Below are 27,618 nucleotides of genomic sequence, written 5' to 3' on the forward strand. Positions count from 1 at the left end.
TATCGAGTTGATTTTTCACTTCTTGTTCCATTGTGAACATGTGAACCGCTAACTATGTGGGGCGTGGCAAAATCATCAGGTATGGCTCTGGCATAATCATTCAGCTCGGTCAAAAGATCTAATATCTGTTTGTATTTAATATAGGTATAATTTTGCAGGGAGTTCGTGCCCTTAAAACACGGGGAACTGGTATTACCCGGTCATCACTGCTTTGTTGCAGCATGCTTAAATTTATTAATAGTCTTCTCCACTATTTGACCTTTGAGGTGAGATTTATTTCTCTTTCGTATGCTATTTTTGAGTGATTACACCAGGAGAACCTATAGTTGGTCGAAAAGTATTGTCACGTTGTTCCTTGGATTTGGTAAAGCGATGACGATTGGTTTTTATCCGCTGTTTTTTTTTGCTATTATGGTGAAGCCATACTTCATGGCTCTGGTCCTGAAACAAGTGTCTGTTTTTATATAGAGAAATTGGGCGATCAAAGTGAGTTTTCAATGTTTTTGCGCACTTACTTTAACTTTCTCTTGTTTTCAGGTTCTTGAACCGAATTGGCATGTGATGCATTGTAAACTACAAACTACAAAGAGCATAGATGAGGTTTGATTTTGTTCCTATCAAGTGCGGTCATACCCCCTCTTCGTTACCTTGCAAAACTTGTGTCAGCTAATAGCTTAGGATTGTATACTTGTTGTTCCAAACCAATGTCTATCATCTAGTAATGATATTTTTTGTGGCAGGTTATCCGATGCCATGATTTCTTCCTTGAAAAGTGTCTGAAAGAATGTCCGCTTCTTTTGCCTGAAGTTCTCAAGGTTAGTCATGTGATATGTACCCTACTGTGTATATAATCAAATTCGTTCAGACAAATATATTCGAGTCCTTTGTGTATTTGTGCTTCTCGTAAGAAATGAACAAGTTCCCTCCCAACTGTTTCAGCTTTACACGTTTACCTGTAACTTTTTTAATATAAAATCCACCTATTTCTAACAGAAACCAAAGAAATTGATTTTTCAAAGGCTTGGTCTTGTCTGTGCTTGTTCTTTGGCTTATCGTTGGTGCACCTCTGTTGGTTTCGAGAGTATAGCTAGGGTGGATATGCACAAGATACATACTGAACATAAAAGCTAAGTTACATTGACGTGGATCCACATGTCTGTATCCAACGTGGCAAAATATCAAAAATTGAGGTATAACGCATACAACATGTGTCTAACACGGATACGTGGATCGATAAACACGGATTATTCTTATAAATATGGCGTGTCCACGTAACATATTATAAAGTTGTAAATTTCCTGGTCAAAAGTGTAGAAGTAGTTATTCTTTTTACTTAATTATCATATTGAGTGTATGTTTGAAATATTGTTGTATATATCTCTCGTTACATTTTAAGGTAGAAGTCTATCTAAACTCTTTTGTTAAATGAAATAGGTAATACTTGTGGCATTTGTTTGTTGCCGACCTTGAAGAACGGAGGTGGTCGATATTGCCACTTGGTCACTTTCTAATAAGAAGACTTTCTTTCTAGCTAGTTGTAAGCATAATGTAATGTACTTTTTCGTTTGGAAAATTGAAGTACTTGGTGTTTACATGTGATTTGTATTGTACTTTTCGCTTAGAAAATTGAAGTAGGGTGTTTACAAATGACCTGATAATTTTGAGTGATGGAATGAATGTTTTATTCTTGAATGGGATTGACGGTGTGATTGTGTATTTTATGGAATGGATTGTTTTTAAAAAGAGTTGTATCTTGGCTAGTTCATATAGTAACCGGTGGTGGCTAGGGCAAGTTGTATCTTGAATAATAATAATAATAATAATAATAATTGGTTGTTATCTGGATGTATAACAACTAATTATTATTATTTTTTTCTAAAATAAATTTTGTGACGCCAAAATGATGTCACAAAATTTGTGACTTCTAACATTTTGTGACGTCATTTTGACGTTACAAATATTTGTGACACCATTTTGGCGTTACTAATTTGTGACACCATTTTAGCGTCACAAATATTTGTGACGTCAAAATGGCGTCACAAAAATAATTGACGCCAAATTGTGACAATATTTGTGACGCCAAAATGGTGTCACTAAAATTATTTGTGACGCACAAAAAAATTGTTTTGGTGTAGTGAAAACTAATTAATTACCTGAGAATTAGCCACTGTACTCGACACGATTTTGTATCATGTGTAAAAGATACAACTTGCATATTAAGTGTTTTACCGGAATTAAATTGTCAATTGAAGTCGTTCATTTGATAATTAAGTACATAGAGATGTCTATCAGTCGGCGCGACATCCTCGACTTCTTCTCCCCTACCGTCTTGTACTTTATACCTCTACTTCATCGCCAATGTCGTTTTTGTACTTGCCAATATATATCGTCATCACCGTCGAAAGGTTGAAAATTATCCATATAAAATTTCAAAAGTTTAGGTAGGTTTTTGTTTTTTTTTTTACTAAGGAGAGAGTTTATAATTGAGAGAAAAGTTAAAAGTGATTGAATCGCGCGGTTTTGGTCATCTTTTTATAGAAATAACACGCGGTGTTTTTAACACCGCACGGTTTTTGGAAAACCGCGTGGACTTGGGCCTGTGAGACGGGTTTCAGTGCGCAGTGTTGAGAAAACTGCGTGGGCTATATGGTGCGGTTTATCCAAAACCGCGTCATTTGATGTCGAAAATTTAATGTTGCTCCTAAAATTAGTTTGGTATTTTTTTGGTTTGGTGTTTGGTTTGGTTAAAAAATTTGGTGTTTTTTTTGTTTCTCTCCTAAAGATGTTCTAACACCACATTTTACCAACAAAAGCAAAAAACATATATAAAAGGGATGATTTATCATCAGGTTGAACTACATTCAGTATTCAATCTGTGTTTAATCTGGTGAGAAAATCCATGTGTTTATAGTGAACCTGTAGCCTTCTTGCCAATAAGTTGAGGAATAAACCATTGAAGCCATTTCAGTAGGTATGTGATGTCTTTTGTTAGCAATATGGATCAATTCACATGCGGTGAACTATGCAAGGAGTAGTGCATGAAAGACGAATGTAGTGGTGTATTAACGAGATAGATACCAAAGAAAAGGAAAGGGACAGTGAAGGAAATGTGCTTCTAATGTATACAGGTAGTGGCACGATGAGATAAGTCATACTGCAAGAGATCAAGAGTTAAATGGAATACTAGCTGGAAAAAGGTAGCAGCTAGGGAGACAACTACATGCATGTTAGAATTAATTCTAATTTATGAGGGGAGTCAATATCATTCAAGGTAAGAAACCAGTCCCATGGTATTATGAAAATGTAGTTCTCTCTATAAAAAAGCAGCACATCTATAGAAAAAACAACAGAGCTGCGAAATGGAAGATAGAAATATTACGAATTGCATTCCTGATCAGTTAGATGAAAGGCTAAATGTAATTGTGAGTGAGGATGTAAGTGGCCAAGTGCCAAGTGGTATAGGTTTTAAGGAACTAGGGTATGCCCGTGTCGTGCATTTCTTGATATATATAGAGTCGCTATGCACTAACTCTGTAGAAACAGCCTAAACTTGAACTCCCCCCCTTTTGATTGTATTATACTGGCTATTGTTCCATTCATGGTTAAGAATGATTATTAGGTTGAAAAACTTGACATGACACTAACTTGAACCACCTGAGGGGTAATTTGGACAGAAACTCCCCATTATTTGACGACTTTCTAATGTTTTGGATCGTGTTAAAAGGCTAACTGTCATTCAATAAATCCGGTCCAAATGTGCAGATGTTTAACACAGGGAATGCAAGGCCAGCACAGCTCCCAACATTTAAATTAACACGAGTTACTTCAACACCCTTTGGAAGAGATGCAGGATCTACTGCATAATTGAATTCTGTACCTACGAAAGAACATGAATGAGTAACCAAAAAGTAAAAAACATCAGTATATAGTTCTTTCTTTGGGGGACTTCCTTTATTTCCTTGCAGGGTGGTATCTTACCGAAAACAGGCGTATCCCACAATAAGTGATAAACACACGATATTCTTTAGTAAAAGTCGATAGAATAGTTCGCTCTGTGTTCACGACATGGTATTGTTTAGTGAAAACATGACATACACCCGTTCAACGAAACTAACAAGTCAGAAGTTGTTTACTAACAATTGCAACGATATAATAAAAACACAAACATATGCTACCAGACACACACACTTTAAGTATCAATGGAGTTTTTATGGATACAAATATCACTAAAAAAGTGTTAAGTTTATAGGAGTACAATGAATAACAAATGCCTCATTACTAATCAAAAGATACTCAAGTTTACAAATTTGATAAAATGAATCCAAAGTGAGCAACTGAGTATTTTGTTAGTTTGTTTAACATACTTGAGCACTGATCTCGACACGACTATTCGGGACATTACGGACTGGATGGTTTCCTCCATGATGACCAAACTTCATTTTAAACGTTTTACCACCCAATGCCTGGCCAAGTAATTGATGTCCCATGCAAATGCCAAAAACAAGAACCTTTCCAAGCATTTCCTTCAATATTTCAACAACATAAGACACTGCTGAAGGATCCCCAGGTCCATTGCTAAATTTCATTTTGACTGGCCATGTACAAGGTAGCCACATGATGCAAAACGCCGTAGAATGTTATGCTTGATCCCAAAATCATAGGCAACAACCTTCATTACACAAAAAGAAAAACAGTGAGAACTATCGACATCAAAACAAGTCTATTGCACTAAAAGTAGACCACTAACATGAAAATTTCCGTCTTCACTTCCTTTGTTGAGGAACTCCCAGTCAGAACCAGTTTTGTCTACCCATTCATAAGGGGCAGTGCAAGAGACACCACTTATTAAATCAACACCTGCACATTTGCATCAAGAAGGGAATATTATTCTAATGTTGCAGGTCATCTTTCATAAACTGTGTGAGACCACAAAAGTTGTAACAAAATAGTACAATACAAGCTGAACTTGCGCAACTTCCTTATTAACGCAATATGTAATCTAAACTTACCAACAATATTCCAGGTACGGGACATTTCCAAGAGTTCCTCATCAGTTTTAGACTTTTCTGTGCTCAATACACCTATTAGACTTCCATAAATAGAAATTAGTTATGGAAATTAGTTAATAATGGTAAGAAATTGTGCATATAGAAAAGCAAGAATCTAATACCGAAGTGATGATGATGATATAGAGTAGAAGGCTCGTGCCTCAAAGATTACAAAAAATTGCACCTTCTTTTTAACCCCTCTTCTACAGTTTTTTCGGATGCTATTTTCTGTTAGATAAACAGAATGAAAAAAGCATGCATGAACAAATAAAAGAAAGGCCAATATGAAATACGCAGTTCCACTATCTGAGTTTTTTGGACGAATACTATGAGGTCGTGGTTGTTGTGGAAAGAAAATCACACTTTAAATCATAGAAAAATGAAAAACGAAAAAATTAGAAGGGAGGAGACATGGATACTTGGTTTTAAATCGCGGATGACTCTCTTCAGTCGCGAGTTCTCGACACTGAGGCGAATACTCTCTTCAGTAGTGGGTTCTCGATGAGAAAAGGGGTGGGAGTGATGGAGGAAGTTAGGGCAGATAGAAAATAAGATCTAATCACATGGATCCAGATGTTGTGGATAGAAGCAACATACTAGCGGGGAGCAGCTTTTTCTGCCATGTCATATTTTGTTGAAAAATGATTGCAGCCGTTGGATTGGGTCTTTTGGGCCTCACACCATTATATTTTATTAGATAGATGGGTCTGCCTGACCCGTAAAAGTTTCAAAGAATTAATAAATAAATAAAGGAGAAAAGACAGTGATGGACTGGTGGTTATATTTAAAGGAAAATGAGCACAAAAGGGCAGAAAATTTGGCATTCTTCCAGAATTAGCGCAAAATGGAAGACATCATCTCTTTACGTACCATAATGCAGTGTGCTTACAGCCGTTACATATATGATATATGTAACTTTTGGCACCTGCGTCGCAGTTCAGTATAGGATGTGGTTGTCAATTTGTTCTCATGTTGGTTTCTTTTAAATGAATAACAAGGTAAAGAAAGAAAATTATATCATAAGGATTAACCTGAGATCCACACTATCGACCATATCAAAGATAAGATTCTTAAACTAGATGAGTAATTAAAGAACACATAATTTAATAATAATTTTCTTGGCTTAAGATCTTTGAAATGATACAAAGCAATAAAGCGAAACGACGAAGCTAAAAGAATTCAAACATCACTTGAGAGGATCATCAACGCGCGTATTGCCAAAAGTGATTCTAATGTGACATATTTTGATGTGACCGATGGAAAAAGGTTGGCAATTTTGTTCTCCAATGCGTTCTAAAACCGTTTCTATCTCTAGCAATTGTTAGAACTTAGAAACTACGAAATCAAATTTGTGGAAATTATAGAATGGTTGGGACAAGAAAGTTTAGCCATCTCATTTTTTAGAATAAAACAAAAAATGATATTATTTTATATAAAAAAATCATTTTAGATATCATTTTAAGTAAAAAATATTGGGACAACACTACTTCTCCCGTCCAAAAGAAAAAACGTAATTTTAGCATAAGATGAAAATGGTACTTTTTTGTTTATATTTTTGTGGAAGTGAAAATGAAAATTGCGTTGTTGATACTCTCCTATTGTGATTTTTTTTTTTTTTTTTTGACAAATAACATGGAGATGTCAAAAGGTGTTGCTATATCTTAAACTTCAACGCTTTTTATTATGAGTAAATTATTCTTTTCTTATTTCTTCAAACATACATTTCACCGCAGTTCTTTTCGTTCCTCAGTGTTAATAGCTCCATAAGCCTATCTCAAGAGATTTCTTACATAGTTTGCAAATCTCCAAAAAACGAGCCAAAATGGACTCAACACTTCTGTCTCCGCTACCCTCCACTTGTTTGAAGATGTCCCAAGTTCTCTCTCAAAATCGAGTTCTGGGTCGAAAGATTGACACTAATGTCATGATTGATTTCAGTGGTTGCACGAATATAGGCTTCGACACAAGTTTTCATCATCAACTGGAAAAAAGTAGAAACCGATCAATGACCAACAACTCTACGATCCATGTTTTATGATTGAGAGTAAAGATGAGAGATTGGAAGAGTTTGGCATGAAGTGGTGAATGAAAATGAAAATTCAAAATTGTATATATATTAGAAAAACAAAAGCCCGACGGATCTCCGTGTGATTTTATATTAGAATTTTTTTTTTTTTTTCATTTTTTTAGACAATTCTATTAAATCTTGGCATCCAACTTAAAAACAACTGGTGATCAAGTGGAGAGGCCCCAACGAGCCAAGACTTTAGGTATCTGATTTGGGATTTTAAATCACATCGGTTGAACCATTGAGTTTGTCTCCTCCCAACGTGAGACGGTTGAACTTGTCCTGTGCTTCTCACGAATTTTGTTTGGATTCTGGTAATTGCGACACTAGGATTTAGAGCCACAAATTACCAATTTTTTTGCTACTTGTGCACATTGGAAATGGATTTTACAAATGTGTTGATGATGTATTGATGCTCTTAACTATCTTACAAAGACTACGTTGTCTTAAAGATCTGATTTCAAAATGCCAACAGATCTAAAAAGAAAAAACCTACTTTAATAAGGAGTACTGGAGTAGTGCCCTCATTTTAGATCCTTGAATTATTCAAAGCAATGGAGTGAAGAAACAAAACTTGAAGAATTCAAATATCACTCATTAACTAAATTACAGAACTCCGTTCTCATGCCATTTTGGTTTGTACTGAAATCACCTGAAGTGCTCATCCATGTAGAAACAAATATATAACACTAATCAATTAGTCATGATATAAGACAAACTTTTTGAACAGAAGTAGGGACTAGTTTTGAGCATGATCAGTGCATAACTTGTCGATCAGTTGGCTCATGCTATCGTAAGACGACCCACCTTCCTGTACAGCTCGCACCGCGGTTGTCCTAATGCTTGTGCTCTCTCTCTCACATAATTTGACTTCTTTCCACCCATTAATTCCCTCACACTATTACATATGACCTTTCGTTCTACAGTGCGGTCTTCTGGCGGCAACCCCATGTCCACTGGGACTCTTACCCCAGCATTGAATCCGTCAACTACAAGCTTAGCATTTGAAGGTTGCTCGGCCATCATAGGCCACGCGAGAATTGGAACGCCAACACTTAGGCTCTCTAACACCGAGTTCCAACCACAATGGCTCAAGAAACCTCCAATAGCTCTATGTCGTAATATTTGCTTTTGATCCACCCATTCAGTTACTATTAAACCCCTGGTCGTCAATCTCTCCTCTAGTCCATCAGGTGGGCACCATGTATTAGACCTCACCACCCACAAGAATGGATATCCTGAAATCTCCAATCCAAATGCCAGTTCATCCAGTTGGGCGTCGGACACGTGAGCTTGGGTTCCGAACGACACGTAGATCACCGACGCTGGCTTGGCTTGTTTACTCAGCCACTTGATGCACATGGGTGTTGTGTATTGGTCCGTAATTCTCTCCCTCTCCTGCATGTGCTTATTCTTATTATAATTCTCGTCGTACAGTAGAAGTGGACCCAAACACCAAGCTCTTGCCCCCTCCGTGTAAAAGGACTCGAAACAACTGACATGCGGCTGTTCTAGCTCAAAAAAGCTGTTCACTATAATCCCCCAGCTCTCTACGTCAGCCTGTCCGACTTCCGATACAAATCTTGACATAGGATCATCATGGTTTGGGGTGCGGAGAGAGTCGGCCAAGTCTGCCGTTGTGAGTGTGAATGGAAGATTTAGACCAGGCAGATGCAGCGGCTCAGAATCTGATGTTGCCTTCAGGTGTGGTTGATGGACCCAAACAGTTTTGCTGATAGCCATAGATAGCACGCCCATCCCATGAAACACGAGTCTAGGGACGCCAAAAGAACGGCATGTTTCGAGTGTCCAACCCAAGAAGAAGTCAGAGATTACACATAAAGGAAGACACTCTGAATCGGACATGTCTTGTAACACACCACGGAAGGGAAGTTGGAGTAGTTTGGTGGCATTAAGAAAAGAGAGGAAAAGGTCCATTGTAGGGAGATGGGATGTGTTCTCGCAATCCTTTGGAAGGTCATGAACACAAGGGAATGATATCTCTTTGAGATGGATATTTGGGTGCTCAACTATGTACGTTTGGATTGATGTAGCGTTAGCTGGGGTAGTGATGATTGTTACTTTGATACCTCGACGTGAAAATGCTTTCGAAAGGTCGAGTAGAGGAAGGGTGTGACCTTGAGCCATGAACGGGAAGATTACTATGTGAGGTGGTTGAGAAGTTACTCCCATGATTAAGACTTTGCTATATTTCTCTAGTATCTCTTCCAGGGCAGTGATTTTTGGCAATTCTAAGGTACAGTAGCAATTAGCTAGAGTTATTCACATTTATATAGGTCATGAGCGAGCTTGGAGCTGCCTTAATTAAATTGGAGGAGCTCTTTATCAAAGTAAAAAAACAATAATTTTGGATTTACCAATATTTTGGAAGGTTTCCAGTGTGATGAGTTTGGCCACTATTGAGGTCAATAGGTGACGTATGGTATTTTGTCTCGAGATTCCAACAAGATGTGCCAGCACACTAGCCCCCCTTCCACTTTTAGTGGTCGTCCTTATATCGAAAAGAGTAAAAGCCAAAGATCTATTATTGAAGTTTGACAGTTAAAGTCGTGACGTCCAATATTGGCCTTTGAAATTTCATGGCTTTGAGTTGAGTCTGCTATCTAAAATCTAAACTATTATAAAAATCACGACTTTTATCTACAGTCCTGCAACAAGAAAAAAATATTTCTTTTATATAATTCTAAATCTCTTTAATTTTATTATCTTGTCTCCATATATTTTTTAAATACTAATAATAACTTCTATAATATATTAAATTATTATAAAAATCACAACTCTTACCTACAGTTCTACAATAATAAAATAATTTTTTTTATATAACTTTAAATCTCTTCAATTTTATTATTTTGCCCCCATATATTTTTTAAATACCAATAATAACCTCTATAATATACTAAACTATTATAAAAATCACGACTCTTATCTACCGTCCAGCAATAGTAAAAAATATTTTTTTATATAACTCTAAATCTCTTCAACTTTACTATTTTGCCCCATGTATTTTTTAAATACTAATAGTAGCCTTTATAATATAATATCTAAACTATTATAAAACTATTATAAAAATCACAACTCTTATCTACAGTCTCGCAACAGTAAAAAAATATTTTTTTTACGTAACTCTAAATTTCTTCAATCTTACTATTTTGCCCACATGTATTTTTTTAAATACCAATAGTAACCTCTATAATATATAGTAATAATAGTTGAAATAGAAAGATAAATATGAAACTAAAAAAAATATAAATCATCACCAACTAGGTCCCACTAATATGGTGTTATTCCAAACATGCGAAGCACGTGCATGACACTAGTACTTTACAAGATTACGCCTCTTATCTAGTGGGCAACAATGTTTTATTATTTTTTATATACTCCTTGCTTGGTCATTTGTTATTTGCCTCAATATTTTTTTTATTATTTATCTAATTTACCCTATTTAAAAGAGAGAAAGAAAAAAAAAAAAAAAGAGATATGGTTGGATGAGAGGAGAGAGAAAGGCGTGCATAACACGTGCACCATTCTAGTATAGTATATAGGCATGGAACATGTCCAATATGAAATTATACCTCCGCATACCTCAGCCAGTGTTTACAATTCCAAACGGAATGTCAGAATTCCACCAAATATTTTGATTTAAAAAAAAACGTAATAAACAATATAGAATTAAAATATTGATCATTTCAAAATTCATCGAAATCAAAATATGATACGGGTCAAAATATTGTGAATTTCAATTTTTCATATTTCCAAAATTCTAATAATTTTGAAATCCCAAACTGTGACCTCAACTAGCAATATATGTTTTTTTAGAAGCTAATTTGACTAGCATAACACTAATGTGATAGCACAAGGAACCACTACATAGGTTGATTATAGATATTGATTTATAGGTCAAATAATTTGATCGATAACAAGTTTATAAAAAATTTCTTGTGCAGTAATAGCTTTTCAAAAATTGTCACTCAATTTTTTATGACGATATTACATTATTAAATTTATTTTAAACACTTATTTACAGTGGGGCAGAGCCAGAAATTTATTTCAAGGTGAGCCGATGTGCCACTACATACAAGTTTTCAACACTACTAAAATATTGTATCCACCGAAACCACGCTCGCTTTCTTGTTTTCTCAAATTTTTTCACATTCAACTTTCTAACTAGAAAGTGTTAAATCACAACTTATGTCAACTAGTTTATAAAACTCATTATCGAAAAAAAAAATTGCTTATAGGATCAAACAAGATCAATAATTTTTTTTAGGAAACTAAGTGTATCCTACTAAAAATAACTACACGCTCATCAATTGATATATTTGATGTATTTTTTATTTTTATTTTTTTGAAGTAGCGTGTATAATTGTCTATACAATATTTCATTTTGTGAAGGAAACAAAAATATCTCAAAGTTTTATATTGCACATGGTTTTCAATGATCGGAGGAGAACACAGCGCACATAAAATCACAAGCTTCCTCTTGCACAGGCTACAGCACTACCTTTCCTTGCACTGTATTTTCAATCGATGTGGACCCAAGTTTTCTCCAGTAAATGCTTTGTGAAGGTCAATTTAAAATGAAATTACCAAATGACCTTCACATCCCTAATAGTTCTCATCTTTGCACTAATTATACATTTAAACCTTTTACTTTAGGGAACCTGTACGAAAATTCAAGGCAAAGTGGGCGTGGTGTGCACTTTTACCAACAGTGTACTAGTGATTTGCCAAAATCCAGTGTCTCCCCCTTGCTCATTTCTATCAAGGCCAAAATATTGCCAATATATCTGATATATTACTGATATATATTATATTTTTGGTACACCGATATGGATATATTCGATATATCTCAACCGAATATTGAATCCTTTTTTTCCTGTTATATATCACAATTTCCGATATAACGATATATATCGACCGATATATACGATATATACGATATAAATTGTTGAATTTGACCAAATATTGTTGACTTTGACCGATATATTGATGATATTTCTGATATAACCGACGATATTTTTGATATATCGACATACAAAACAAAATTTTGACTGGTCAACAAAAAAAAATAGATATCTCCGATATTTTCGATATATATCAGTTTTTGGATACATTGAAATATTCACCGAATTCGATATTTTAAGCCTTGATTTCTATCACTCTAATAATTGTGACACCAGTATGCAAACCGTGCTATCGTTTTTTGTTTTTTCTGAAGTCTTGAAACTGTCATTTGATATCAATAGTTAGGCTAAGTCCAATGGCTCTTTTTCTCCCAAAAAGTGGAGGCCAAAGTGGAGGTTTTCACTCTCTATCTGTATTTTACTTTTTATATATAGGGAGTATTATTGAGATACATAGTATATTCCACGTCAGTTCAAGTGGAGTGGTATGACTTACTTTTCTATTCCATGTCAGTTCAAGTGGAGTGGTATGACTTACTTTATTATTTTTTTCTTTATTTGTATTCTAAGCTAGTTCAAGTGGAGTGGTTTGTTGAGGTTTTCATTCTATACCTCTAAAACCAATGGACCCATTTTCCTTATCTATATCTGTAAAATACTATTAAATTGAGGAATAAAGATAAAGAGTCCAAAACCATTAGACTCAACCTTAGGCATGATTTCTTCGGATTCTAATTGTAATTATAGAGAGGAGGCGATAATTATGTTATTTAAGTGACATTAAAGAGGTTTTTCTAAATTATTAATAAAAGGTGACTTATTTTAATTTTAGTGAGAGAATTAGTGGATAGGAGCAAATAGGGAGATCACAGATTGCCTACTCAGTAGTGGAGAGGTGGTTCCTGAAAACCCGAGTATCATATAGTGTAGAGATTTTTATTTATGATCCATTTGAAATACAGTTTTATGATCATATATAGAACGAGCGACACGTGAGCTTATAATTCAGGCTGCTGGATATACATAAAATGTGTTGACTTTTCTTAGTTTCTAAGTTTCAATAACAATGTACAAAAAATCTTACAATACACCATTGTTTCGGGAGTACATACACAAGTTGCTTAACTTCCTGCCCCCATACTTCACAAGCCGATGTTCTGAGATCGAGTATCCCCATATTGGGAATGGTTATATGAACTCCACCTAATAATTACTCCAAAGTTACTCCACTCCTAAAAACTAAGTGGACTTACAAGATGATCGAATTGAGGGCTAATTTTTTGTAGAAATATACATCACATGATGGACGACACCCTCACAAAAAATCAACTCAATTGAATATATGTTTAACATTGTTAAAAGTTTTTATGAAATTACAAAAATCTGAGCCGTTGGATAATTTCATTACATTCGAAACAATTTTTGACAAGGTTGTACATCTTCAAATGAATTGATTTTGTGTGAGAATGATCTCTATTGTGTGGAGAACATCTCCACCAAAAATCAGCTTCTTATTCGTTTTATTTAGCAGTAACATGGAGTAATTTTGGAGTCACTTTAAGTAGAGTTCATATAATTAAATAAATATATATTGGGCAATCCAAGTTTATTAAAAGCTACATCTATCTTCTATTGGACATTTACTAATTGGTGTGTCCTTAGTCCTTACCCTCACAAACATTATGAAAGCTAATGTTGGATGCTTTGTTGGAGAAGTTGTAAAATAGTGTTTTGACCTCTAGATTACTATGGTTTGACAATCCATTCTACAACATCAAAGTCTCTAATACATAATTAATTATGATTAATGTAACAAAAAATTATTAGATAATGAGGAGTGTTAGTTGGTGTAATGGTGTTTCTACTCATTTCATGCTTTGAACATAAAGTGAATATTGTTTTATTTGTAAAATCACATTTTATTTTAAGGCATGCACATCAGCAAGCTAGATGCCTAGATCAATCTTGCACTCTTGTGATGACAAATGGAGAAATGTTTATATATATGAGCCTCAATTATTGATATTATTAGGAAATAGGGACGAGAGTGCCATATCTATCTTTTTGTCATACTAGTTTACGAAGTTGTGGCTAAAGGATACATGGATACAAGAGATATGCCTTATGTGCAAATGTGTAGAGTAGTGCTACACGGACCTACTTTTTAGACCTACTATTGCGACACACTATTTGGATAACGTTGGTTTGCATTGAAATACACACGGACACATATCTCGATATGATGTAAATCAATGGTTACCATTAGTAGGTCAGTTAAGTAGGTCTGTGTATCATTACTGATGGTTTGTAGATAGAATGTGTTGAGCAAGTACAATGTATAAAGAGTCAACATAACTGAACTTTGTTTAATGGATGTATTACAGGATCGAAAATGGAGTAAAAAAGTTGGTAAGTAGACTACTGAACCGTACATGGAAGACAAGGAAAAAACAAACAGCTAGACAAGCAAGTAGATTAGTCTCTAATCCAGATAATTAAAGGATCTCTTTAGAGCATGTGAGGTCTATATATGATCGAGTAAACAATTAGGGCTTGTATTAAGTTCTGTAAAACCATATATAATACTAATCAAATCTTCAAATCTTAAATATTGCTGGGTACTTTTAATATTGATTATCGAAAAAAAAAAAAAAAAAAAAAAAAAAAAAAAAATATTTAGTTAACAATTGTATATTTGGAATTTAATTTATATATTAAACACCAAAGGGCGGCATATACAATAAGGGATTATTGACTCACAACCCCTCAAGTTTTGCCAAAAAAAAAACTACTATATATAATAACATCTACTATTTATAAGAAAAAAATAATATATTTGTTACCGAAGTCCAAAACCCCACCGTAACACCTAAAAAAGAAAATCCCTCTACCTTATTCTTCTTTATGTACGTATTCATAGAATCATCACTTTTCGTATGTGTTATAAAACCTTAGTTCATTGGTGTAATGGTGGGAAATAAAAAGAAAAGAGAGAAACAAGACTCTCAATCTCAATATTTCATATTTTCATTGGTATGTTTTCTAAACATTAATTCCCCATTTCCTTGATACACATATTTATCTTTGCGTATTGAATTCTATCGTTAAGTTAATCCATGATAATTTTAGTGTGTTGAATGTTTTTCTGTATTAATCTTTATTGTTTGTTGTAATGAATTTAGTTTTGAAACTACTTAAGATATTAATTGAAATTTTGTGATAAAATGAAAACAATTGAAATAAATGCCAAAGTGAAGACAATAAATCCACAAATTTAAAGTCTAAACAATAGAAAAATAAAATAAAATAAAAAAATAAAAAAATAAATCTAAACAATGTACAATAAATATTATTGTTGTTGTTGAGTGGTGATCGACAATTTTCTTTTTTCCTATGCCTTTTTGGCCCCTATTTTTATTAGTCTCTAAATAATTCCTTGCTTTTGTAGTTTTTTCCATCTGTTTTAAACTAATTTTCTAAAGCTAAATGCGCGTGTCTTTTTTTTTTTTTTACAAATCTTCTAAGCAATCATTCAGTCTTTTGTATATGGCTTATGTAATTCTAAGATTTTTATAAGTTTCTCGCTATGGGATTCCAATTATTTGCCAAAACGAAATTACGATAAATCTGTGTGTATGTTAGTGGTCTTATTGTGGATCACCCTTGTAATAATCAAGATAATCACTCAAGTTTAATGGAGTTTTTTTTTTATTGATCAGCAATGGAGTTTTACAATCTACCAATACCTATCTTTCTCTTTCCTTAAATGTGAAAAACATAAATGAAAATGTGAAAATGAAAATTATTCCTCTCTCTCTTCTGCATCTAGTCCTTTTATAGTTGCTTCATATGGCTACATCCAATAACTTTGTGACATCTTTTCATCTTTCTTCTTTCCCACTTCTTTCCTACAATATTCAATTGAAAGAGAGATATCGACTCTTATGTCGATATCTCATTTTATAGACAAAATTACAGGTTAAAATATCGGTTGGTATGATATTTGGCCACTACATCGTCCCCTCTCGAAATCTTCAAATTTCAACTCTCAAAATTTGAATTTTTTGAGAATGAAACACAAAAAATGGTTTTCAAAATTTAAAAATAAAATAGTTACTGCTGGAGCCCAATCATTTGGCCCATAACGTATGTACGTTTAAATCCTAATATTCTTTCTCTTTAACATTTTATCTTCTTCCTTCATGAAAACAAAAAAGGTAAAGGCAATACCAAAAATTAAGGGTTTTATAGATCCGCACCCTATTTTGAAACGTAATTAGACTTAGCCCCCAAATTCAGTGATATTAGACTCCCCAAACTTCGCACACAATCGCGGAAATATCTTTGTTATCTCGTGGTGAAATGTCCTAAAAAGCCTTGCATGTGTAAAATTACCTAAATGTCCCCTTGACTTCAGAATACCAAGTTTTTTTTTTGAAAAATATATAGCACACGTGTTAGCATCTTATGCACTCTAATCAACGGTCACGATTGCAAGACAAAAAATCATTTAACCAACAGACGATATATTTTAACCAACAGTCATTTTTTGGGCGGATTCATGCTGTTTGAGTGTGGATTCATGGTGTTTTATTATTAGTCTTCATAACAAAGTGGTCTTCGTTGTCATTTTGAACTGTTTAGTGGTGCAAATTCTGTTACGACTTGAAGATGACAAGCAAGGACGAGTTTTTACTGCAACTTTTAGGTAATTATGTTACATTTTAGAGTTTTTTTTTAAAGTATTATGATGGAATATGTTGATTTGGTAGTTTGGAAATCGATAAAGATCTATCATTTTTATGCATGCAGTTACGTTTGACGATTTCGATAAAAATATTTAATTTTTTATGCATGGAAGAGGGGGGGTATGTTTATTTTATATATTAACAAGGGGGTACGCATAATTTGTATGTTAACAGTGGTTGGGGTGTAAGTCTAAATTGTATGTTAATAGGGGGGGGGGGGGCATGACATGTCTAAAATTTATGTTTGTGTTACAAAAATGGGTGATAGGAAAAATCTGAAAATACATTATGCTGGATTATTTTCAAAAACAAGAAATGGGGAGGAATTATCACATTTGCATTACAAATCAAAATATCCAGTTAAGGAAATGTTTGATGTTGATGGTGACTATATATTTGAATATGATAGACTTCAGTGCAGATTTTAGTCTACCTAGTCACATGTCAAAGTTGGATTATATGAACATTAAGATGCTCTACCTTGTTAGTGGTAAACAAGTGTATGTAAACATTGATAGTGGGCTTTTAGGAATGTTTGATTTGTTAGTTGTTGATGATGATGGGTACTGCCATATATTTGTGGAAAATGATATTGGTGAAAGTGATGTGTCTACTGTCTTGCCTAATGTTCCTGCACCTCAACAAACACACTAAATTTCCAGCATACCAAGAAGATGATGAAGCAATGTGTACACTAATGGAGTTCAAAAAATTGATTAAGAATATAGCTTTGAATGCAAATGACAAGGGGAAATCCAAGCAAAAGAAGAAGAGTTCTAATGACAAGGGAAATGCCAGCAAGGAAAATAAGAAGAGTGGTAAGGACAAAGACAAGGGTGAAGCAAAGGGAAAGAAGAATAGTAGAAAGGGTAAAGGTGTATTCGTGGTTGATGGGGAAGATAGTTTCTGGGATGAACTTAGTAGTTTTAATAAGTTGTCTGATGAAGAAATAGATACTAAGCTGTCAGAGTATATGGATGTATCAGGACTTAAAACTACTAATCTAGTAGAGATTGATGTTAAAGTTGGGTTTAGAAACCAAAGTAGACAACTTAGGGAGCCTCAACCTGATAAGGGATACCACAGTACACAGTCATCAGATGAAGAAAGAGAGTGGCAGCAACCAAGGAGTGATGAGATTTACAAGTTTGTTAATGAAACCTCCAATCTGTATGTGGATGAAGAAGATATATTTATGCCAATAATTTCAGATGAATGGAAAGTTGGCATGGAGTGGTCTGACATTACAACTCTAAGGCATAAGATTTCAGATTATTGCATAAAGATGATATTTAAAGTAGATATGAAGATTGTCAATGAAAGGTATATGATTAAAGCTAAATATAAGGGTAGCTACAAGGGTAATGACTGCCCTTGGGTTTCTTATTGGAGACTCAGGCCTGATGGCTTCACATTGAGATTAAAAACATTTGTAAATGAACACATATGTTCTGTTGATCCAGAACTGAAGAATGGGATGACTGATGCAAATTAGGCTGCAAGAAAGATTGCACCACAGATGAAGGTACAATACAAGACCATGTCTCCATGTTAGTATTAGCTATTAGACTGCTTGGCATGCAAGGTTGAAATGCTTGCAAGATATTCATGGTGACTATGGAGCAAGTTATAGCATGGTGTCTGTGATATGTGATCAGGTATGTTAGTTATTATTTGTATATCATTTGGTGTTTTTTCTTGTGTTTAGTGTTTGCACTGTTTAAATAAGGGTATTGTTTACTTGGTACAGATTTTGAATAGTAACCCAGGATCGAAAGCATGTTATTCTAGAACTGATGGTACTTTGGAATTTGAGGATATGTGTGTTTGTTTTCGTGCTTCTTTGCATGGTTTCTTGAATGGATGTAGACCTATCATAGGACTAGATGTATGTTTTATGAAGGGGAAGTATGGAGGGCAATGCTTAAGTGATAAGCACCCAAAACTGTATTATAAAAACCTGTAGAGACATAACATTTCGGTCAATTTTGTGCTTAATAATCATGAAATAATCGCATCTTCGTGCTTTTTGCAGGTTAGAGCAACTAATGTAAAATGATGATAAAGCCAGCATTTAAGCACGGAATAGGGAGTATACACATGCCTTCCGATCAAGCCCATGTGAAGCCCAACAAATTTGGACTAAAGCCCAAAGACTCAAATAGTACAGAATCCAAATAAACGGGATTATGTGCACGTAAGCATCAAACTTCGAAGCTCATATCTCTTGAACCCGGGACTCGAATCGCGACGAGTGAGCTGCTCCGACGATCGGTCACGATGAACTCTACAAATAGGCGGGAAGTTGTAAAAAATGCCAAAAGACCGGATCTGCCATCGATTGACCGACGTGGACCCACTAGGCGAGCCCATAAGATTTGATGAGTCATCATGCAAGTCAAGACAAAGGTGCAAATAATTGGTGCAAATTTGACACCTTGCATGAAGTTAATGAGTTAGTTGGATTTAGGTGATGATTATCTAAAAAAATGAAAGGTGTTAAATGGGGGTTAGTTGTGGATAAGTGAAAAATAAATGAGAGAAGAGTGTTTCACGTGGGAGAAGAGAAAAAGGCTCTCTTATGTAAAGGGGGGCTGATTTTGGGAGTAAGAAGCTTTTACTTCCTTGACTTTTACTTTTCATTTACATCCATGTCTTTAATTTTGTTTTTTTAGTTTTTAGTTTTTAGAGAAAAAGTTTGTAACTTGTTAATGGGGGAACTCTCTCTAGTTTTTAAAAACTCTTCTTCATTTAGGTAAACAGGTTGTAGTTTTCTTGTTTCATTCGCTTTCTTTTTCATTTCACATATCTTCTTGTAGTTTAATTCAATCCTAGGATCATGAGCTAAAACTCTCCCAAGGGGAGGGTTAATGATGCTCATGTGAGGATCATGCTACAAATTTAGGATTCCAAAATCACTACTTAAAAGACTTAGGTTCTATTTTTCATCCTGTCCCAAAATGACAGAGATTGACAATTATCTGATCAATTGTTGTAAAGTAGAACTAGGAGTTGAATGATATTTCAGAGATGAAATATCATTTCAATTCTACATGCTAGCATGATATGTTTAGAGATAGGTATATTATGTTAGGGATTTGAGATGGTAGTGACCTGTTTCTAAAAGACTTGTAGCTAGGCCTTGCATGAGTAGGATTAATCCTTCCCTATCTATCTCTTTCTTTCATTTAACTATAAACAAACTTACAAATTTTAGATAACTTGTGTAAAAAAAATCTATCTATAAAATCCTTCTCACTTAGTTCTCCAAAGTGTAGATTCCAGTTGTGATCATTTAAATTCTTGTCTTAGAAGTTGGAACGAAATCCCTACTCGAACTAGATTGACATTCTCAAAGAAAAAAAAAACAGTGAGTAAGGAATTATTGAGTTTTAGCACGTAGTAAGTCAACTTCTAAAAACACTGAAAAGTGCTAAGATCATTAAGCATGGTGGCCTTGGATGGAAACAATTGGCTTGTTTCCTATAGCCATTTATATAACGAGGTCTGAGAATAAAGATAGTTGGAGGGGGTTTTTGAATATAATGAAGAAGTATGGACTAGATGAACATATTGAACCTGTGACATTCATTTATGATAGACAGAAAGGATTGGTTGAGGCTCTGGCACATGAATTTCCTAGAAATCCCCATAGGTTTTGCTTTAGGCATATGTTCAAGAATTTCAAAAAGTACTTTAAAGCAAAATACTTAGAGTCTTTAGTTTGGGGTGCAGCTAAGTGTTATAAGAAGATAGATTTTGATAAGTGTATGCAGAAGCTAGAAATATAATGTAAGGAAGCCAAGGAATGGTTGCTAAAAGAAAATGTGGAATGTTGGGCTAGGTCACAGTTTGATCTAACTTCAAAGTATGATCATATTTCCAACAACTTCTCTGAGTCTTTTAGCAATTGGATATTGGAACTGAGGGATAAGCCTATAGTTCCTTTTGTTGACAAGTATCATACATTGTTAATGTCTTTTTTGTACAAGAGGAGGGAACATGCTAAGGAATGGGATAATGATGGTCTAGTCCCACAAGTGGAAAAGAGAATCAAAGAACTGATTAAAAAAGTCCATTGGTATCATGTGGAGTCAAGCAATGAGGTGGTGGTAACTGTGAAAACTCAAAATGGAACTAGATTTTGTGTGAACTTAGTTGAACATGAGTGCAGCTATATGAGGTGGCAGTTGTCTAGTATAGTTTGTGTACATGCAGTGACAGTGTTGTATCTAAGGAGAGTGTATTTGAAAGAATATTGTAGTAGCTATTATTGGGTGTCTACCTACAAGCTTGCTTACATGGGACACATCATGCCAATGGCAAATATGTCTGACTGGCCTGTGAATTGTGTAAGTTGTAGTATATGTTGAAATAGTGTTTTTGCAATTTCCTAATTACTAAATGACTAACATATATCTTTTATGTAGGATCTTGACAGACAAATAATGCCACCTCCACATTTCAGAGGCATTGGAAGGCCCAAAAAGGCAAGGACTAGAGGAGAAAATGAAGAAGTTATACTAAAAAAGAAAATGAGGATTTGTTCAAAATGCAACCAAGCAAGACACAATGCCAAAACTTGTAAAGGTTTACCTGCTGTAAAGAAAGGTAAGAATGTCAATGAATCTCCAGAGGAAACTCAAGCTTCACAAGCATCAACTCTTGCTCCAGACTCCACTCAAGCATCACAAACATCAGCTCCTACTCCAGACTCCACTCAAGCATCACAAGCATCAGCTCTTGCTCCTGCTCCTGCTCCAGACTCCACTCCAGCATCACAAGCAAAGAAGGTTTGTTCTAAATGCAAACAACTAGGGCACAATGTGAAGAAGACTTGTAAAGGTAAGCAGCCTTTAGAATGTGAAGAATTAGCTCCAATTGAAGCATCGAAAGAAAGCTTTGTAGCATCAACTCTTAAACCAGCAATTGAGCATGCAACTCTGACTTTTGAACCAGCAAGAGTAACAAGATAAAAAACTACAAAAGTTTTTAAGGTATAAACCTATTTTGTAATTGTGTTAAGTTGCCATATGTTCCCTATGTTTTATATGGTTGATTACAGTCATTAAATTTATATTTATATTTATATTATGTTTTGTTATCAAGCACCAGAACAAAGGCACACATTTGGTGATTTCTTGGCTAAGCAATTAGCTAAGTCATCCACTAGTGTGCTTGCAGCAGCCCAGGTAGCATTTACTGATGGGGGAACTGTCAGGGAACCAATAGCAACCAAAAGGCCAAGGCCACATGGACCAGGATCTCAGCCTTTTAAGCCACCAGGACCAGCATCTCAGCCTTGGGTGCCACCAGGACAAGCGGGGTTGCACCATTCAAAGTAACTAAGAAAAGATTGCCTCCTCTTGCTCCCGGCCCCTTCCCAACATCAAGGAAGAAGTTCCAAGTTGTCAGACCCAAGTGATGGGGATGGGGGTTGGTATAGGAGTGGACTTAAGTTTTTTGTTAGTAACTAATGCTTTGTTAATACTAAGACACTTGGTTTTTTGTTAGTTGTCATTTGGAGTGAAGGTTAGTGAAGTTGTCACTTGGTTGCCTTGTTAGTAGACACTTGGTTTTTTGTTAGTTGTCAGACACAAATGTTAGTGCTTATGCACTTTTTACTTATGAAATGTTAGTGAAGTTGTTACTTATGCAATTTTTACTTATGAAATTTGGTGGTTTTGTTTTGTTTGAGTCTTTAATTTGTTATGACCTTTAATTTGTTATGATCATGAGGTAATTTTCTTATGAAGTTATTTCTAGTTACAAGATTAATACAAGAATGGTAAGCAACTTAAAACTGAAACCCCAAGTTAATATTAAAACTAGAGCAACATTTATAGGGCCTGACACAGAATAAACACTTCAATGAGTGATCAACACATAACAAGAGTACTGAAGACAACACTCAACAAAAGACTCAAAACACTTTAACCATTCCTGACAGTGCTCAACACAGACAAGAGCACTCAACATAACCCATAAAACAACCTACACCTAAACAAACTAGACAAAGAGGTCTTTATAGAGGTCTTTGTTCTTCTTGGAACTTGTTAGATTTACAAGAATAGAAAACAATAGAAAACAATAGAAAACACAGTCTCCAATATTTGTCTCAATCTACTAACATCATTTATTCTTACCTAAAATCTAACTTCATAACTCCATACCATTAATGAAAAAGTATGTTCACATATTAATTCCTAATTCAAAACTCAATGAAAGTCTAAAAAATAGTTCTAACTCAAAGTTCTAGTTGCTTTTTTTTAGTAAAGACTAACCACAACTAGAGGAATTACACCTGAAGTACAACTACGACATCACAGCTATAATAACTAACAAGTACGTTCACAACTTTATTTAGACTTGCACCTCCAATCTAAATATATAATTAGAGAAACACCCCCAACATTACTATTTTTAATTTAGACTTGCATCCCCAATATAAACCTATAACTAGATAAACACCCCCATTCTAAGATAACCATAATTTCAAAAGTAGAATAATGCAAACAACCAACAACCATTTGACTTTGTTGATCTTCTTCACCTCCAACTCCAATTGACGATTCACCATCTTCAGTCTACGATATTTTGCTTTTAAAGCTTCAACCTTGCCTCTAATGCTTCTTCCTTGTTTTATAAACGATTTGGATTTTATCAACCCAGTCGAAAAAGTGGCAAGACGCTTCTGGGTTGTTCTTGTTGTAATGTCTACATCCATAGAACAATCGACCTAGGTTCGTGTGTGTATTGGACCTTTTAACGGATACTGGATCTCCATGATAACAAGTTCTTTGGATTAACAAGAAGTAGACGACATTTTAGGAGTTAGTAGTGGAGAAGATGATGTAAGATGTAAGGGAAGATAAGAGAGAATAGTAAACCTTACTAAAAATTACTATTGGTTAAAATTTAGGGTATGATTTTTGGTCTTGCAATCGTGACCATTGATTAGAGTGCATAAGATGCTAACACGTGTGCTCTATTTTTTTTTAAAAAAAAACTTGGTCTTCTGAAGTCAAGGGGACATTTAGGTAATTTTACACACGCAAGGGTATTTAGGACATTTTACCATTAGATAACAGAGACATTTCATGGTGTGTGAGTTTGGGGGTTGTAAGTCTAATTTCATTTCAAAATAGGGGTGCATATCTATAAAACCCAAAAATTAAAAACTTACACAAAACCTATCAGTATTTCTGTCTCTTTTGAAGATTATTACCAAAGTTGATTTTGTTTCTTCTTTATCAATCTACTTCTTTTCATCAAACATTCTAGATCTTCTTAAAACAGGTTAGAAATTTATTTTTTAGAACTTGTTTTGTTTCTAGTTTATCTATTCTCCGACTTCCTTATTTCTAAGGTTAGGGTTTGCATCTAATTTTTTGATATTTTGAATTTCGATACTAAAGTGGTTTTTAGGTTTTTTGAATTTATAATTTTATCTTGTTTCAGTTATGGCTAGAAGAAAAACCTTAGGTAATTTTAGGCGTACTACCTCCATGGATTTTTGGCTAAGAATTCGAGGTCGTATTTAAAGACTTCGGATTCCTCCTCTAAGAACTCCTTCTCCTCCACCTCATAATTACGATACGTGTATTATAAATGATGTTTTATATGATCGTACTGAATATAGTGATAATAGTTCTGATACTAGAAAAAAGTAGTGTAATCATTCAAAATTTATTGTTTCTAGTGATCTTAAAATGTCTAGTGAAGATACAAAATCAGAAGTAAGAATCGATACCTCCAACTCGGCTTCAACATTTGATAGGTGTACTCAGAATGAACAACCCTGGCAATTTGTTGATTATTGATATTTATTTAATTCAAATGTTTAATGAGAATGGGAATGATGGAATGAGTATATGAATGACGATGGATGATGGGTGTCGTTGGTCAGAATTACAAGAATCAAAACCTAATTATCCCTCAATGAGTAAAAGATGAATAAGATATCGTTCCATTTCTAAGTTGTAGTAGGTCGTGAAGGGCCAGACTGGAAAGGGGTTTGAGGGATTAAAAGCGTTGTAGAGATTGTAAATTAAACTAATGCTAAGCTAAACTATTAAAAATAAAAGAATATATGAGAGTGAATTCAAGAGAATCCACCAATATCTTTGATCTATGACATTTTGTTTCATGGTTGTTCTTACAAATATACTACAATTAGACAATCAAGAGAGTGTTGATGCCTTATTAGACGAAACATCATTAACAATCTCTACTTAATTAAGGTTGTTCCTCTGTTTATGATACTAATATCTTTTTCCTTTCATGTAAGTTTGGGTAGCCATTCAATATATTATTGAGAGCAACATCAAGGAGTACTTCCTAATTAGGCAGCCATTAAATGAATCACCACTTAAGACATATACAAAAAATACTACTTCTCCTAGTCAGCCACTCCCTAAGCTACCCCTTCTAGGGCAACACAAAGAATACTTCCATATATAACTATAAAGAACTACACTACTATAAGAAAAATAAAGAACACTAGCATGATATTATATTACAAAACATAAATTTCCATCATCTGGTGTTGGCAATAAGACTAATAACTAAAAACATAAATAACTAACCTGATTAGAGAACACCATGAACCAAAAGAATCTTCGAACCCTAGGCACCAGCTTTATCTCCTCCTTTGAAGGAGAAGTTATCCTTCTATGAAGAAGGAAGAACAAGAAGAAGAAAATAAGAACATAAGACTACAGAGATTAATTTATTAAGACTTGGCTAGTGAAAATCAAATATTTTATTATTAACCTCTCTTTGCCTCAAGTTCTGGAGACAAGAAGAATGAATGTGAATTGCCATTACAACTGGCATTGAGGGCGGAGCTTCTTATATAAGGGTTATAATGAGCTCTAGAAACATCTCAAACATGGGTTTTTGGACCTAATTTCTTATTACATATTGACATCCTTCCAATTCCAACTTCTAATTCTAAAAACATTAAAGATGTATAGCTGTTAGGTCGGCTTCATGCATCCGGGCCTTACGAAGCTAGTCTTGAAAATCATCGTCCCGATGCATGGGTCCGTTTTTCCTTTTCTACTCCATCTTTTGTTCTTTAATTGTGGGCTTTGGTCCAAGTAACGGGTCCATCTGGCTTGGGCTTCCAAATAAGCCTTAAAACAGGCCAAAGTCCTATATTTTCATTACATTAAAACCTTTGGCCTTCTCCATAATTATCTATGAACCTCATGTGATCCTTAATGCTCCAAATTGCTCCTTTTTGCACCTTTTACTTTAATATTTTGCAAAACTCTCTTTTTCACATGTAAAGTCATAAAACATAACTTACAAATACGATTAGTCCACTAAGAGGTATAGTTGAGGGTTAAAATACACTTTTTGAGCACTTATCATAACCCCCAACTAATATTTTGCTAGTTTTTTAGCAAATAAGATAAAAAGAGATAAATGTTTAAAATCACATCCTAATAACAAAAATAAAATCCTAACTCACTTTCGCAGGCATCGCGATTGTATTTACCATATGCAATAGGTTTAAACATTTAAGTTCCCTAAAAGGACGAAGTTATAGTCTCGTGAGGGGTTTTCGTGATATAACCACAAAATCAATCAATAGCATGTTCAAGAATGATAGTATTTTTCAGAGAGAGAAATTCCTTACCAACTTAATGCTCAATCCAATGGACGAGTCTCCATTGCTAACTTCATTGTTGCAAAGACTCATAGATTATGCTGAGAGATAGTAAAAATTGACAAAATTCTTAACCATGGCTTATGTGTGTACTTTAGTTAATATCATATACTCTCCTATTCAAGAAACGAAATCCCTATAGTTCACCTTTAGACAGATAATCTCGACTTTCAATCCTCACTGGTCATACTCTCATAAAAGAATCTCTCAGAAGATGGTCTATTATTTTACCTCATATATATGGGGAAAAGAATAAAGAATACGAACATCCCACATGCTACCTTGAAAAACAAACTTCTGGATGAGAGTAGTCTCATGGAAAGAATGTCAATCACATATGAAGTGACAGGTCCTTCGCTTTAGCATCCTTTCACCTATTCTAGACTTTGTATCATACCGTAGTGATAAGTCATGGGTTGTAACTTGGCTTTGAGATTGGTTTATGAAGGAAATGTAAAAAGGATTCAAAAGGTTTTTGAAGAATACTAAGGGTTTTGCTTCTTTCTTGGAAGATGTCTTCAAATTTTGTATTGCAAAGAAATTTTTTCCTTTGTGTTGGCCTCCATCAATTTTGCTCAGCTCTTTTTTTTTTTTTTTTTTTTTCTTGATCAATGGTATATTCTTGATTAATCTTTGGATATGTTTGTTTTCCACTAACTTCTTTTACTTAGAAACGTAATCCATGGTCTTCATTGTATCTCTCTAGTAATTTTCTTGTAATCTTTCTTTTAGGCTATTTCTTCCTCCTTGTGCCCTTCGTATTCTCATAAACATATGGGTATGACAGTTAAGGTTTTGGGTTGTACTCCTTGTCTGGAGTTGGGTGAATGATTTATGATGGAAAATGTTTTATGTAAGGCTCAAAAGGGTTTAATATGATGTTCCTACTAGGTGGGATAAAGGCTGAATGGGTTCACTACTTAACTTATCAGTATGATACTCTGTTTTGAATATACTACAAGACTTAATGGTTATCTCCCCAGTTGATGTCACTTCGTGATTAACCAAAGCAAGAAATAATTAGACTACATCACAACAACATAAAGAACTGAAAGAGGTTAAGTCACATAAGCTTAGATTTTTCACGTAAGAACTCTCCAAAGAATGGGTATAAAGCTCAAGTCTCATAGGTTAAGTCTAAAAAATCTAC

At 34.4% G+C, this 27,618-nt stretch overlaps 1 long non-coding RNA gene, 1 other non-coding gene and 2 pseudogenes across 3 annotated transcripts; 1 reads left to right on the top strand and 3 right to left on the bottom strand.

Moving 5' to 3' along the window:
- Positions 1 to 5: 5 nt before the first annotated feature.
- LOC147473141 (uncharacterized) lies at positions 6 to 1,716 on the top strand. Its single transcript, XR_015210564.1, has 5 exons — positions 6 to 79; positions 159 to 266; positions 538 to 600; positions 741 to 815; positions 1,435 to 1,716. It is a non-coding gene; the product is annotated as an uncharacterized LOC147473141 (long non-coding RNA).
- Positions 1,717 to 3,952: 2,236 nt separating this feature from the next.
- On the bottom strand, positions 3,953 to 4,071 carry LOC147473142 (U5 spliceosomal RNA). Its single transcript, XR_015210570.1, has one exon. It is a non-coding gene; the product is annotated as a U5 spliceosomal RNA (small nuclear RNA).
- Positions 4,072 to 4,188: 117 nt separating this feature from the next.
- Positions 4,189 to 5,671, bottom strand: LOC147473143 (carbamoyl phosphate synthase small chain, chloroplastic-like; annotated as a pseudogene). The gene is made up of 5 exons (XR_015210557.1): positions 5,646 to 5,671; positions 5,171 to 5,410; positions 5,010 to 5,089; positions 4,748 to 4,857; positions 4,189 to 4,669 (listed from the first exon to the last, which is right to left on the bottom strand). The product of XR_015210557.1 is annotated as a carbamoyl phosphate synthase small chain, chloroplastic-like (transcript).
- Positions 5,672 to 7,676: 2,005 nt separating this feature from the next.
- On the bottom strand, positions 7,677 to 9,446 carry LOC147473144 (UDP-glycosyltransferase 73B5-like; annotated as a pseudogene).
- Between the last annotated feature and the right edge of the window lie 18,172 nt (positions 9,447 to 27,618).

This window comes from Coptis chinensis, unplaced genomic scaffold, assembly GCF_015680905.1.
Source record: "Coptis chinensis isolate HL-2020 unplaced genomic scaffold, ASM1568090v1 utg4374_pilon_pilon, whole genome shotgun sequence".
NCBI lineage: Eukaryota > Viridiplantae > Streptophyta > Magnoliopsida > Ranunculales > Ranunculaceae > Coptis > Coptis chinensis.